Here is a 16,865-nt window from a genome sequence, read left to right on the forward strand (position 1 = left end):
CAAATGTGTCAGTGTTAGCTAACTAGCTAGCTTGGATTAACTTAACTCGTTACAGCACCAGTAACACCAGTTACACCTTCTCACTCAATGTTTTCTTAATTTATTTATACAGTTATTTTATTTTCTGCATTGTTGGCATAAAAAACAATTAAGGGATACATATGGAAGTGTGTAATAAAAACAAATAAACAAACAAGCAAACAAACAACCAGAAAACTCCCCTGCTCTAAAACCCCATCAACTGAGATGGTTTATTTAAATACTTTAAAACATGAATTTCAACACAATTTCCATAACCAATACTATACACATTATAAACCTTAAAATATCATCACTTACAAACAGTATCAACATTTTAAAGTGTGATTTGGGATGAGCTGGAGCTTCAGAGCATAAAGGAAAAGCAGCAAATATTGTTCAGCACCTCCAGAAACTCCTTCACGACACTGAGAAAACGATTGTATTCCAGGTGACTCTCCCTCATGAAGACGCTGAGATTAAAATACCAAGAGTGTGCAGATCTGTCCTCTAAGATAAATGTGCTACTTAGAAGTATCTAAAGTATAAAACATATTCTGGTTTGTTTAACACTTTTTGTTTTCAAAACAATTCTGCATGTGCTCCTGTATAGCTTAAATATAGTCTTCAATGTCATATCTACAATGTAAATAAATACATTAAAAAATAAACACACAAAAAGAAAACACACTGAATGAGAAGAGGGGTATCCAAACGTTTGACTGTTACTGTACATCAACACTCAGTTAACTTTAATTAGTGTTAACTAAGCTCATTTAACACTATGGGACAGTTTCCCAGAAAGGGATTTAGCCTATGTAGTACAAACCTGTGTAATTAAGACTAGTCTTAATCCCTGTCTGGGAAAATGACCCAAAAAGTGTTGATGTCAGGTTGACTGTGCAGAACAACATTAATTCAGAACTTCCTAGCTACTTTGATGACATAGAACACTAAATAAATGTTAATTTTTTGCTTGAAAATTTGAGTGTTATGCTAGCTATCTTAAAGATATCTTAAAAACTAAAGCTATATGAACATGGTTAACCTAGTTAGCGTATGTTTCAATACTTACTAATGTGTAGTCTTAGACTGTATTTTCCTTTTATTATAAAATATCCATTTGAAATTATTTGTATTCCAGTCTTAATCCCTGTCTGGGAAAATGACCCAGAAGGTGTTGATTGAACACTGGCACATTTAGTTAACCTACTGTGCAAAATAAAACAAAAAGTAGCTACCCTGGTAGCAAACACTGAATAAACATAGTGTGTTTTTATAGTGTTTTGTTGAGAATTTGACCGTGTTAGCTTAGGTTAACTAAAACAACACTGTTAGTTAGCTAGCTCATGTTTTGAGACTAAGAAAACTAAGACATGGCCAAATCCCTGTCCGAGAAATTGCCCCAAAAGGGGGTAGTTTAACACTGGCACATTGAGCTGAGTATACTATATAAACACTGTTAGCTAGCTACTGTTTTGACACATTTTTAGCTAATGTAACACTATTGGACAGCCTCCTAGAGGGGAATTAAGCCTAGTCCTAGATTTTTTTACTTTTAAAGTGAAAGTTCAATTTAAAATGTAGTGCAGTGCAAGGCTAGGCTTAATCCCTGTCTGGGAAACTACCAAGGCAGTGCAAATCTAGCTAACACTAGCTTGGTAGTCTTCGCTAGCTGACAGAATATGACAGCTAGGTTTGCTAACGCTAGTTACCAAGATAGCATAAGTATGTTGAATCAATGTTCATTTTTGCACCTCAAATTGAGAAAATATTCATGCACATTGATTTTTATGTTGAATCAACAGTGTTTCTAAGCCTTTAAATGAACTTTGATTCAATGTCAGAATTCAAACATTAACCACTGCCTTTTAACCAATAAAAAATCAAGGTTGTTTAAAGGTTGTTTTTCTCTCATCAGCACTACAAGATGCAATGCAATAAAAAAAACAATGCACAATGTGCAGATATTTTGTTCAGCACAGTAAATGTGTCAGTGTTAAATCAACACTGTGTAGATATCGCGTCAAATTAAAACTGTATTAAAGAGTATTAAAATTGAGCACTGTCAGTTGTAATTTAGCTTAAACTAACAGTGTTGGTATAAATAACATTATTAATTTTACCCTGTGAGCTTGTACTTGCATTAGCTATCTAGACATGCAGCAATATGCAGATATTTAGCTTTACTAGCATGCTAGACCTTTAGCTAGCTTGTTCTGCTACTTGGCAGCTACTATAGGCTCTTAATTCACATCTTTGGATCATCTTAGTGGGAGTTCTTGCTTTCCAACTGACCTAAACCTTATTTAAAACACTTGATTCTATAGTAATACTGTTTTGTGTTGGTACTGATTTATATTTACTAAGCTAAATAAGGCAGAAACTGTCACAAAACACACGATAAACAGCGTCCACGTGTGCCAGGTGCTTCATTAGCACAGCAGTCCATTTCGCAGCGGCGCTCTACTGCGCTGGCATGTAGTGCAGAGCTGCGCAGAGCTGCGCTGAGCAACACAGAACAGTGCAGAGCAGCGAGCTGTGCTTTATGTTTAACGTCTGCTCCTGCAGTTTGCTTTAGCTCTGCACAGTTTTGCAGCTCGCCCATTAGCTCCACTTCAGGCTATGAACTCACAGAGAGCAGCCAGTGTGAGATGAGCTCAGTGCTGGGTGACTGTCTGCTGGACTATGCTTTCTCTCTCTCTCTCTCTCTCTCTCTCTCTCTCTCTCTCTCTCTTTCTGTCACATACACACACAAACACACAGAAACACACACACAGCTGAACAGCTCACAGTGGAAGCTTTTCTTAGCTCACAGGCCAACAGGCATACACTCAGTGTGTAATGTGTTTACTCTCAGCCTTTCAGCTCCATCTCACTCTCTCTCTCTCTCTCTCTCTCTCTCTCTCTCTCTGTCTTTTTCTCTCTCTTTGTATTTTTCTCTCTCTTTTGTTGTCTCAGTAAAGTTCAGCAGTTACATTAAGGAGGAAAGGCCTTTCCAAAAAAAAAAAAAATACTTAAAACTTAACCTGGATAGAAACAAGGTTATACAAGTGTAGTAAAAGCACAGTGCAGTGTACACAGCAATTTTGCCCGTGTTAAATCAACCCTTTAAAGTGTAAAGTTTAAAACCGAGTGGTGGTTTAACACAGACAAATTTACCATGGTATAATTATAGACTTACACGTTTTACATAGCCTGCTTTCTCCAAAGCATATAAGTGTTTCATTTCTTCACTTTTTAATTTGTAGAAAAAGGCTTTGGTGTGAAGCCTGATTGACCAATATAAGGGCTATGTGCTATATAGCTTTAGTCTGTAAAGCTTTTAAAAACCCAACCCAGGTTAGTTTTATTACTATTAAAAGTTTATAGCCTGTACCAGCAGTCATGCATGTTGCATTTATTGTTAATTAGTATTGGGTAATTAATTCTTAGGGCATTTGCACATGTGCACATTGTAGTTTGGTTAAATTGCTTTCTGCTTTATCTTCTAGCTTGATACACTTAGTTTGTGCATGTGTCAATGCAGTAAGCAGACTGGCCTCAGACTGGCTCCAAAACAACTTTGGAGTGGTTTGTTTGTGTGTGTGTGAAAACATGACCCAAATTGTAGAGTAGCAATCCAGTAGTTTAACAGTATTGCCCTGTTAATCTACTACAGCTACTGAAATGGATAAATTGATCTCTGCTGTTGCTTCATATTAAAGTCCACAGAAATATGCTTTACTCGTTCTTCCTGTATTTACATTACAAAACACTCTCACATGGTTTGTTGTGATGCATTTTTGTGCACTTTTATTTTTCCCTGTGTGAAAACAAACCAAACCAAGGCGAAAATGCTCCTATAGGTTAAAAATGTAATTATTGATTCAGACCAGGTTTTGTTATTCAAACTTTGGCAAGCAGTTATCCATACAGCACGCCATTACACCTAGGAAGCTTTTGTAGCTGGATATAGTTGTTGAACTTTATAAATATATTATACTACCAATTAGTAGAATTAGAATTACTGCTACTCAAATACTTATATTTAATACTTTCGATAATATGGCAACTTAAAGGGGCCATTAAATGTCATTAAAATCAGCACGTCTATTAAAAACTTCATTGTAGAGAGATGTCAAATAAGATCACACTGTATACAATACACATTATCAGAAACATCATGTGTTAATACTGAGTTATCTATTGACTGATATTGGGACAAGAAGACACACATTTTAGTCTTGTCCCTTAAGTAGAAAAATGATGTGAAGTAAACATAGATAGGGAAAGTTTAAACTCTTGCAGATAATTATTCTGGAAAACAGAGCAAACTTTTAGATTCTTTTTGTTTTTGTCCAGTTCAAAAGTCTGAAACCACCTGTAGTTCCACTGAGAATAATAAATTACTTTTGAAATGAGACTTAAACCAAACTCTGAAATAAGCAGTGAAAGAACAATACTTAATAAACTATTTGGCTCTGTTTGTATTGCCGCTCCATGTTAAGAAGCGTCTGCCTCTGCTCGTCTCGTAGGAACAAATGTCAGTGGGTGGTTGTTTTCCATGTCAATCAACTTGTGTGTCACTTTTAGTACACAAAACAGCCTTGACTGCCTTTGCTGGATGATTATTTAGCTGCATCCCTGTCTGTCTGTTTATATTACACTCTGCAAAAAGTTGCTTTGGCAGTGTTTGAAAGCGCCGCTGTTTCATGGCGTGTCTGCAGGAGTTAGAGCTGCTGATTCACTGCTCCGACTGTCATGCGAGCGCCGCGCCGCACGGAGGAGGCAGTAGATGGAGAGGCCGATGAAGAGACGCCATTCCCTGCTGGGCCTCACGCTTTCATCCCTGCTTAGCTCTCGATCTCTCTGTCCTCGCTCCCTCCCTTCCGCCCTCCTCCTGATCCGTCCCTCATGTACCAGCTCACATCGCACGCTTCAATTAGAGCGAATTTTCAGACGGGTGCAGGATAAATAAGTGGAAAAAGCTCGGATAGGATCAGTTACATCTCCTTCGCTCATTACTGATTCAGACAGACAAATAACCTGATAAACAGCCTTGCTGAGGCCCACACACGCACATGCACACACACTGTGAAGGCCTAAAGATTCTGCAGATAAGCCCACAATCCTGTTGACACCTGCCAAACCTGGTTATTGGGCTCCTGTCACCAGGTGTGTGTATGTGTGAAACCGCTCGAGTTGGTGGATTTGCACAGCTCCAAGCCTGGATAACTCACATGAGCACACACACACACACACACCACACACACACACACACACACACACAGACATGTACGCGGTTATCTGCAGGCCTAACAGTGGAGGAGCTTTAGTGCTGGACAGCCGTGCATGTCACACACAATCCCTCAGCCTGCCCCACTTGGCACTTCATGGGTTCCAACCAGCCTGGCAGAGCAAGCTGGTCACACTTTTGTGATGCTTGCTGTGTGTGTGTACGACTGTGTGGCCCTAAGCCCCTTAAGCTTGCACAAGGTCTCATGGGCATCCCTGGCCCTCTAACTCTCTGCTTCTCTCAATGATCTCCAAAAAAACAAGAGCAGATGCTGTCCTCCCATGAACTTTCATGAACTTTATAGAAAACGGACGCTCGGTGTGTATGTCGCACGGTATGTAGAGGCTCAGGGTAATCGTGCGAATAAATGCAGCAGATTTGTTCGCGGGCAGACGCCAAACTGTCTCCACTTATGCAGTGGAGGTACTATAATTGGGCCCAGAGGGCCTAGAGGCCCACACGTTTTTATTATTGGCCCAGTGCATGCACAGGTTTTTATATGTTTAATCTGAAAATGTTATGCATTAAGTGAAACACAAACAAATGTGAGTTAATGTAAGAAACATAGTTAATTAATCAATATTTACTTGACTCCAAAATCTAATATATTCAAATATATTATTAGCATTAAAATACTAAATGTATATCTCTCTATGTTAATAAAAATATGCCTTATACAGCTGCAGTCTTTAATGAACTAACAGTCAAATGAATTTGCTAATTTGGCAAACTGCATTGTTCGAAATGTTAAAATAAAGTTGACATGCTGCTTCCCTTAATTATGAAGTTTCTATGATATAATTTGCACAAAACTGTGCTTTATTGGAAAAAAAAATCTATAACTATTTCCAAGTGAAGACCCTTGCTTGCACATATTTTTATATTAAATATACAGGTATACAAACACACATACGCATACAGATTGCAAACTGCATTCATAGTGCGATGATGATATTAATGATATATTGCCCAGAACTGTGTTCCTCCATGATTAATCGATTATCTTGTTAAAAGAGATAAAGCCACAGTAACATATTTCAAATGCAGCACCCTCTAAATCAAATCTGCAAAAAAAGATATCAAGGGCAGAGAAAGATCTGCACTGTTCCTGAAAATGCTGCTTTATGCAGTGTGAAATGAGCAGAATGAACAAAAACTAATCTTACATTACCCTCCAAGTACTCGTATGGAGGTCAACTGATTGTACTCTGCAATTCTATAGAAATTATTTTTACCTCTTATGATAAAACCAACATATATATATATATATATATATATATATATATATATATATATATATATATATATATATATATATATATATATATATAAAATAATTTCTCTGAGAATTTAAAACTGCAAGACTAACCTTGGTTTCTTCTCATTTATATTAAACAGACAGTTTTGGAAGTTGGATCGTTCAAACTTGTGTGAAGTATTCTTAGTAGTCTGAGTTACCTGAAGCAGCATGTTGCAGGACTGGGAAAATCATCAAAAACAACATTTAGACATTCTGATCGATTTAATCTTGCCCTTGGAGGTGATTTTTTTAATCTGTTAAAACTTTCCTCACTCTATCTGTTTATGTTCTGCCCCTTAAAACATTCAACCACATGTGTAGTCACATGACTCATGTAGTCTGTGGTATGGAAACAGGAGAATTCATAAATTCATGCATAAATTTATCAACTCGATCAGCTTGCATCGTTCACGAAAAAAATTGCTTATTAATTAAAATCAAGGTGAAATGTTCAATTAAGTATGATATTAATCTGAATTAATATCGCACAGCACTAGCCTGCTGGTAAATGTTAGTAAGTACTATGTTTTTTCTCAAAGACATTTTTACAGCTGTCAAACATTGCTGACACATGATGATCCAATGTTAAATATGATGGAAAAAGATCACAATGTCTGTAAAAATACTTTTTTTATTTGTTGCACACTGCAGCAAGAGAAAGTTGAAGCTGCTTCTATATATATATTTGATGTTTTTGTTTTCTTTTTCTCTTTTTAATGTTTTTTAAGTGCAAAATAAACAAGTTGTTGCTTTGTTTTTTTCAGGTGGCTGCTGTGCATTTTTGCAATGTGCAGACACTAGTAAATATCTGGGGTTCTATTGACTTCACACAAAGCATAATTTTTGGCTGCAAACTAAATTAAAACTTGTATTTGTTTTTATTCAATTTTTAACATAATGTAAATCTGACAGTTGTTCTTTACAATATATTAAAGTTTCACAATTAATAGGCCTAAATGCTTTTTAACCTTCATTAAAAGTAGTTTTCTTTCCCCTGTAAAGTTTTTGACCAGAAGCATCAATGTCTTTATTAATCTATTACATTACAACTAGCCTGTACGTATTAGCCTATCCTTCTGGTTCCAGAGCCATAACACTGTAGTTTGGCGTAAACGGCAGAAAACGCCAACATATCAAAGTTATGTTTAACGTCTTTTTGCTCTTATGTGCTAAACAAGAAATATATGTTTAGTTTTTCTTCATATATACTCTGTTTTTATGTCTTTTGGTCAACAGGAAAAACAGTGTGTCCACCTGCAGTTTTTTTCTTCTGTAGTGTAAAAAATGACTTTTATTAGACGTCTCGGTTATTAATATAGTTTTTTTTATATAGTTTAAATCTCTCCCTGCCCCTGCAGATTTATTGTGTTCATTCAAAATGGCAGTTCTGGTGTTGCTACTACTGCTCTCACAGCTGTGCCTCGTAAGATGTATATGTTTGTGTGTGTGTGTGTGTGTGTGTGTGTGTGTGTGTGTGCGCATCTTATCCCTCCTCCACTTTCGTGTGATGCATTTCAGAGCAACATCCACATCAAAGCGCGCCAAAAGCTCAACCCTTCGTTCTTCTCTTAAGTTGCGCCGTTTTTGGTTGTGCACCACTCACTGTTTCCAAGGCTACTGGAGGACATTCTCTTGGATGTGTGTGTGTGTGTGTGTGTGTGTGTGTATGTGCATGTGAGGGTGCCAGTGTGTGAGTAGGCAGCTCTTTCTACCTGTGCACACAAAGAGTGTAGGATCTGGGTTAGCCTGCAGTATGAACACACCCACCCCGGCAGCATCTGCAGGCGCACACCGAAGCTATCAATCTTCATTACCGTCACATAAGCCTGACCCTATTCAACAAATTATCATTGTTAAGCAAAAAATTCGGGCCGGTGTGTACAAGCGTGGAGCTGCGGCTTACTGGAGCAGGCGTCCATTCACAGCGTGCCGAACAGCTGCATCATTATCCCACTCCCCTTCCAGCCCCCGCGTCCTTCATCCACACCAGCCGTGTGTGAAGGAGAACATGGAGATAGGATGGCCGGCGGCCGTGGGGTCATTAATGTGTTTGCTGTATGCAGGTGAGGGTTGGGAGGGGGGGCAGTGGCCAAATGCATGTAGGAGACGGTGTTGGGACATGATAATAGAAGATGAATCACATGATTATAGAAGATGTGTGTGTTAAAAAAACATAGTTGCATAAAAAAAAAAAAAAAAAAAAATATATATATATATATATATATATATATATATATATATATATATATATATATATATATATTTCTAACCAAAATGAAGTATGCAGTTGTGTTCAGAACGAAGATAAAAGTAATAAAAATTTAGGTGGTCCAGTGGGCTAAGTGCTGCCTCTATGATCGAAAGATCGCCGGTTCGAATCCTGTTCATGTAGCTTGCTATCAGCTACCGAAGCCCTAAGAGAGCACAATTGGCCTTGCTCTGTCTGGGTGGGTAGATGGTGCTCTTTTCCCTCATCACTCCAAAGGGTGATGTCAATCAGCACAAAGCGTCTGTGAGCTGATGTATCAGAACCAATTCGCTGCGCTTTCCTCCGAGTGTGCTGTGATGCTACTCGGTAATGTTCAGAAAGAGGCAGTGGCTGACTTCACAGGTGTCAAAGGAGGCATGTGCTAGTCTTCACTAGTGGTAGGGGGAGTCCTAATGCATGTATTGGGTAATTGGCCATGTATATTAGGGAGTAAAATGTGATAAAAAATAAAAGTTCTTTTGATAGTAAAAGTATCCTTTGGTAATCAGCATGAATATTTTATTATCTCAGCTACCCATGGCATAGTATCTGTGTCTTCATTGAGATGACAGCAGTATGTGGATGTCCTTTTGGAATAGTGCATTTGCTTTCAAAGTGCATGCCACACCATGACAACTGTCTTTCTAGACATGGAAAGCATGGTAGCAAAAATCTGGGTGCTGACCATGGTGCTGACCAAGGTGCCCCTACACACAGATTCATTGGTCATCTAAACCAAGACAAAACAAAACAAAAGAGCTGCTGCCAATCTGAGTCACACAATGACTGTCGGGTATGACTTCCCACCAAGTTTCATTCCTGTTGGTTGCTTTCTTCAGAATGTAACTATTTCTTCTGTGATGAGTGTATAGAATGTGTGCTTTACAGTGGCCAGTAGTAGTGTGGACCTAGTGGCCGTAGGCTCAGTAAGAGCTGCCAGCAACAATGTATCACCTCTCTATCCTTGCGTGCACACTAAGGCGAGTTGCAGAGTGCTAAAGTGTGTGTTTCTGTGTGTGTGTGTGTATGAGAGGCTGGGTGTGACAGCCTGTGTGTTGGCACTTCAGGAGCATGGCCTCTCCCCTCCTGTGCATTTTGACAGATGCAGGTTCTGATTCCAACCCTCAGCAGATTAGGAGATTACAGTGCTGCTCATGCAGGGGGGTGTTGGACTGTAACCTCTGTGCATCTCGAGCCTCATAGTCTCCAGTTTGGATGGGTGGAACCACACGCTATTATAATAATTCATATCCTGTTATATAACTAATAACATACTTAGAGCTATGGGTGGGCCATAGGGTATACTACACAATAATATCACCAACATTTTTGAATATTGTAAACAATATTATACCTTGAAATATTGTGCCATATCACCCATCCCTAATAATCACACTAGGACACTAATTTAGCTGTTTTTGCTGTTTTTAGGAAAAGAAAAATTCACACTGTTCTCACTTCCCATTATATATATATACTAGAGACAGATTATATCTGTCCAGTATCATTTATTTTACTTTAATCCTGTATATATGGAGATATTTGGAGTACATTATTAGTATCATGACATTCTGGATCACTGAGTACTGTTACAAATCTGGTAAAATTCTTGTATTTTTTAATATTTCAGGTACAGGCATGCCATATCGTATGCAATAATAAAATTACATTTTTTTTTATTTTGTTGAAGTATTGTGTTTTTTCATATTTTTTAATTCAGTGTTTTTCAAATCGCCAGGAGTATCATTATCGTGGAAATAGTATGACATATGGTGATATTATTTTAGGGCCATATTGCCCACCCCTACTTAGAGTTAGTTAGTTAGAATATAATTAATACACAAAATGATTGAAAGAATTGGGACACCTGCCTATTCATTGTTTCTTCAGAAGTTAGAATGGGTTTTAAAATAGTTTGAGCATTAAATTAAGCATTAAAGTGCTTTTAATTTCAGCTGTCCAGGGTTAAAGACATTTTCTTATAAATTTACTGCATTACTGTGAGGATTTGATTGCATGAGCATCACTTTGAGGGCTTTATACCCTTCCAGACTCTAGCCTGGCATTAGGCTATGTCAATAACAGATGCCAATAAGTTCATGCATATTTATCTGCTCAAGAAAATCTTATTCTATTAACAAGACTTTTCTACAGGCACTTATCAGGCTGTGTGTGCTTGTATTTGCACATCTGTATCACATCTCACATCTGAGTGCAGCTATAAAAGTCAAAATTTCCCCATAGTGATCTCTGTTTCTTATGTATTCTGGTCGACTAGCAAGGAAGTGTCTTCTTCTACTGCAGCAGTTCTTTTTTTTTCTTATTCCCTGTCAGAACAGCTCAGTAATGATTATAGTGTTTTTTTCTGCAACCTAAAATTTATTCTCCACTTTCAGTGACCCACCTGCAAATTTGTTGTGTCCCTCTAAAACTATGCAATCCTGGTGCTGCAACTGGTGCTGATTCCAGCTCTCAACAGATCAGGAGATTACAGTGTTGCTTATGTAGAGGAACTATATGCCATAAATGCATTTATAAATGCTGCACAGAGTTTCATGTATGCAGGTGGGATCATTCTTCTCTATATATTGCCCCCTTAAAAGGGTTCTTTTGGTTCAAATACCAGGTTAGGCTGCTTGTTTGCATCAACTGTCCAAGACGTGGCCTTGATGGTGAAAGCATGTCTAATTCTGTTATTTCAAACTATTAAATGTTTTTTTGTACCCACCAAAAATTCCACTCTTGTTATAATGTAATAAAACATAATTAGGACAAAATAGGAAATGGCAATAGCAAATAGCAAATAGCAAAAATGGCCAAATGGTTTAGAATTAAGTCTATAAACATAGAACTCCATTAAAGGTTAAGATTTTTCCCTTCTTCCAGCAAAGTTGACTTTTTGGAGATACATTTTATTTTGTCTGACAGTGACAATATGTGCTGGAAAATAAGTACTATGCTCTGGTTATCATTATTATTTTAATCACATCTTTTAAAATTGTGCATATGCTAAGTGTGGATGTGCTGTGTAGCTCTTCCTGTCAAACTTCTGAAAAGCTCCTTTTATACTTATTGACATTTTTATATTAATATCTTCTTTTATTCCTAGCTTTCTGCCAATTATTTCAAACTTTTTCAGGTATGCAGGTTTAGTATACAAGTAGCATTGTTTGTGCATTATTTGGCAACCTGTTTTGTAGATTTTATATCACTGAAAACATGACTTCCAAAACATTTACATTGAAGGCATTTGGCTGACATTCTTTTATCCATAGTGGCTTTAATTCAAGTTATGTTACACAGGTAGAGGAATGCAATGTTTGAAGGCTTGCCCAAGGACTCTTATTGGTGTAGAATGAGAGAATTAAACTCCATTCTGCCACAGGAAGGGTGGTGTTGCTATCCACCTATCCTGCAACATCAAACTTTGAATGATGAAGTGTAGGGCTGCAACTAAAGATTTTTTTTGCTATTCGACTATAATTGTCTGTTGATTATTTTTCCAAATAGTCAATTAGTCAACAATTAATTCGTCATTCCCTACAACTGTGCTTGCTGTGGTTATAGCTCCTGTTTCTAGCTTTGTCTATCATTTAAAAAAGATGGAATCTGCTGAAAATGGGATTTTGATACCTTGCAAATGTCCAAAATATTGCCCTTAAAAAATACTTTTATTAATAATAAAGTAATATTTAGTGAGGAAATATGTAAACTGTTGTGTTCGGGCATGTTTGGAGACGTAGGCTGATCTGAGTGTAAACTGATTAAGTGTTAACGATTAGTCAACAATAAACATTTGGAGTCAACAATTTTTTATAATCAACATTATCGATTATATCGACTAATCGATGGAGCTCTAGTGATGTAAGCTCAATGATAGCTGCTAAACCAGTGTCTTCCTCCAGTCAGCTTGCTTGGAGATTATGCCAATTAGACAGCAGAGCAAAGATAATTTAATCTAACAGCTAGAAAACAGTTCACTTCCTTCCTTAACATGGTTGTAAGTAGTCTGATTCACTAATTCTTCATGAGGAGCCAAAGCGTATCTCTCGGCTCAGCTTGGCTGTTGATTCCCGGTAACTAGGTCAAGGTGGCAAACTAAAGACCTTACACGCCTTTACCTTAAGCACTACATAATCCAGACACTCTGGCAGCCACTTCCTTCCGCACTTTCCCCTGCAGTAGCCACCGCAAAGCCCCATCAGGCACTCACCTGGCCAGCATTCAGAGCAGAGAGACAGGCCCACATTACATTGTGATGGAATGGAGACCAGCATGCCCGGCCACAAGGGAGCAGTAAGCTTTAACAGGCCCTCACACTGATTGGTGGAGCCAGGCGATCGAGCTGACCTTTCAGATCTGGCTGCGTTGTGTGTACAGGCATGTTTACGTGTGTGTATGTGAGTGTGAGTGTGTGTGTTTTTTAGAGCAAGGAAAGAGGGAGTCCCTGATTGATGGAGTCTTATTGCGAGGGTAAACTCGATGCCGGGCTGGCTGTGGCCCAGCAGTCTATCTTCACCCCACATCGCTGAAGAACAGTCTCACAGGCATCCGTCACCGGGCCGCCCCACTTTTACCCTCCCTGATGGCCTGTGCTGTGTACTGACTTACAGCAGGGCTTCCCAAAAACCCTGGTATTTTGTACCATTCCTAGAAATGCATGATCTCTTTTAGTGAAAGTTTATCATTATATCATTATCACTAATTACTGCCCACAGTGTACTGCCCACTGTGGGTGGTAATGTCTTCTGTGATGGATTTCTGGTACACTGTGTAACACTGTGTATAGACTATTGTTACATTTCCACACAACATCAGAAAAAGAATATCTAATCCATCTGGCAGCCACTTGTAAGCTTGTTTCAATTCAGATCATTCATGCCGCCTTGCCATGAGCACTCTGGCCTATGTTCAACCTCACTCAAAAGTTGACACCTCCCAGCTTATACAGCTGTGGATGTTCTCAAGCCGTCCCCTGAGGTAACACTTCATGATGCTGCCCAATGACTTTTGGCGTATGTAAAAAGTCTATCAGCTCCACACGCATAGCTGCAAAAGTCAGTATTTTGGCTCAGCTATAGAGTCCACTTCTGGCTGTTGAGAATGAGTGCTCTGCTTTACTGTCCTCCCACAGTTTCACTGTCCTTGTGTTAGGATCCACAGGCTGAGCAGAGGAGTCTGTGGTAATTGCAGTGCTTGGGGCCTGGCACTTCACCTTGGATTACACTTGCACTTTTTTAGCGTTTGTACAGGAGAGCAGAAGGGTGTGGGTAGCTGCTATTAACCAGGTCTGCTTGACAGCTGATGGGAGCACTTTAGTTCAATGCCCTAAAGGCCCCATCTTTTGGACCTCTCTCTTTAGCCCGATTTACGGGTTGTACACACACTGTTAGCTGATACAGAGCATGTGTAGATGAGACAGTGGCTTTTAGGAAGTTTACATTTGTGTTAAAATGTTTCTGTGCTGTTTTTTTTTGCTCCTCGCAAACTTTTAGTATATGGTCTAGTACTAGGCTCTGCAAGATTGTAAATCTTAACTGTAGGAGGGAAGAGTAGAAAACTCTGAAAAGTTTGGACTAGAGCTTTGAACTACAAAACTGAACCCCACTTGAGGAACACAGAACAAAGATGTTCAGGTGTTCAGGTCTGTAAAATCATTTTGCATTAAATATAAATGTAAAAGCAGTTGGAAAGAGAAGGTGCTTCAGATATTGTCTTGCTCCTTACCTTTACTTATTTCATAGATGTGTGTTAAAGTTAACCCTTTGAAAGTTATGCTATAACATGGCAGATGTCATTGGGCAGGAACTACTATCATCAAATGGATATGTTTTCTGCTCCGAAAATTTAAGCCAGAAGCTGCCGGTCACAATCATTACCTCAGAGTGCACTGTCCACTGTGGATGGTAATGTCTTCTTTGTCATTGCCAGTCTACATGTTTAATTGTGTTTTGAAAAAAGTTAAATGCAGCACAACTTTGAAAATGACATGGCTTTCCCAATCCGTCTCCTGAGGGACATGACTTTCTGCATGTCAGTACAGGTGTGAAGCACAGATTTGCATAAGAAAATATACAAAGATGTGTCTGTGTTACACAGTGAAACAGAAAGAAAAAAGGAAACAAACGGGTTTGTGTTGCCTTTGCCCTTTAAATAAATAGAAAGCCAAGATCAGGTCAGATAACATCACAGGGGGATTTTCATAAACTTAATTAAATCAAATCTGATCCTGTAGCTCCACACATACAGTATTACACACAAATGCATTTCTCCTTATCCATTTAACCTGTAAAACTTCTGGGAACCACCTGTATTTACTTTGCCTTCTAATAACTTAGAAACAACTCTAGACTATTTGCATTGATTTGCATGGAGTGCACTTTGCATTCAGAGCCTACCTGAAATCATTGAATGCAAGGCTGGAATACTCCATGGACAAGGTGCCAGGTTCAGCATGGTCAGTCCACCTATCCAAAGAAAACCAGAGTCCCTGGTGGAAACCCATGCGGACACAGGGATAACACAGAGATTGAACCTAGAGTGTAGTTTTTTTTGAGAATTGTACAGTAAATTACTGGCACAAAATGCCAATAAAGCATGCTAATGCATATATCCCGGCGATCCTAGGACCATGCTAGAATCTGTTGGACAACTCAAAGCCCCCTATTGATGAAATTTAGGTAAAATGTATTTACTGAATGTTTTTTCTGTAAAAAAAAATATATTGATTTACAATATGCAATTGGCTATAGTGTACAACCCCAGGCCATTTGGAGCTGTGGGACACATGGCTACACTACTTAAGGCTGGTTTGTACTTGTTGTGCCGCTAATGCCACAACCGCCTCCATGGCTAAAATTACATCAAATAAAATCCATAGGGTTTCATAAAAATCAGGGAGCATAAAGAGTTAAAGAGAGTAATGCCCATTAAACTAGATCATGACACTAGATTATGAGCTGAAATGATGTAAAGTGAGGTCATATCTCCATGTGGGCCAGTTGAGCGTTTGATTAGGTTAAGTTTGTCATTTACAGATAATAAACCGTAGAGGAGGAGGGGGAATTAACGTCTGATTAACCTGGGATATTGTGTCTGTACTTGAGATGCACTTCAGTGAGGAGAGCCACAGTTTAGTTTGCTCGGTCTCCACACTTGCTGCTCCGAACTGATAGAAGCCCTCCTTGTCGCTGAGAGGTTGCATACACGAGAGAAGGAGGGTGAAAGGGAGAGAGAGAAAGAGAGAGAGAGAGAGAGAGAGAAGGACATGGAGAGGAAGACACAGAGAGGGAGAGAGGTCAGCTCTGATGATTTATGGCTGTGATGCTGCATTCCAGCACAAAATGATTAATCTCTGCTGGGAACACTTCAGGAGTACGAGTTTAACCTCTGCCTTTTTCCGCCACACATTCAGACGCACACACACACACACACACACACACACACACACACACACACACACCAGTGACATAGAAGGAATGAATTCAAGGACTATGAAAGACACACTTCACCTGTGCATTTATGTATGCCATGTCCTTGTTCATGCATCTAAAACTCATCTTAATGAGTTTGATCTAATATCACCATCACATTATGTTTATGTTGTAGAGAATCTGAGAGACTCTGTTCCACTACTGTGATATTTCTATAGGCTTTCAATATGCACAGGTGCTTAAAGCCCTAACATGCCATTTTTACCACCTGAAGACCCTTCGATCTCAGCATGGAAATCACAGTGCCTCTCAGATGTAGCCGCATGGATAAAGTAGTAGCACCACCTTCAACTAAACCTGTCCGAAACTGAACTTTTGGTGCTTCCAGCAAAACAATCCTTTCAATCAAACACAACTTTACCATAACCATCGTTTTGCTCTCAATCTCCAGGATAATGGTTGCTAGGATCTTGGGTGTTATGGTTGATAACCAGCTCTCCTTTACACACCATGTGGCCTCAGTTGCATGGTCCCTGCACTTTACAACATCAGACAGATTCGACTGTTTTTAATGCAATGGGCCACCCA

The 16,865-nt window shown here is 38.8% G+C and overlaps 1 protein-coding gene across 7 annotated transcripts in view; it reads left to right on the plus strand.

The window, feature by feature from the left end:
• Nucleotides 1-16,865, plus strand: part of tenm2a (teneurin transmembrane protein 2a) — a 433,542-nt gene that overhangs the window by 626 nt on the left and 416,051 nt on the right. The window lies entirely within an intron of this gene.

Source organism: Astyanax mexicanus, chromosome 10 (assembly GCF_023375975.1).
Source record: "Astyanax mexicanus isolate ESR-SI-001 chromosome 10, AstMex3_surface, whole genome shotgun sequence".
Taxonomy (NCBI): domain Eukaryota; kingdom Metazoa; phylum Chordata; class Actinopteri; order Characiformes; family Acestrorhamphidae; genus Astyanax; species Astyanax mexicanus.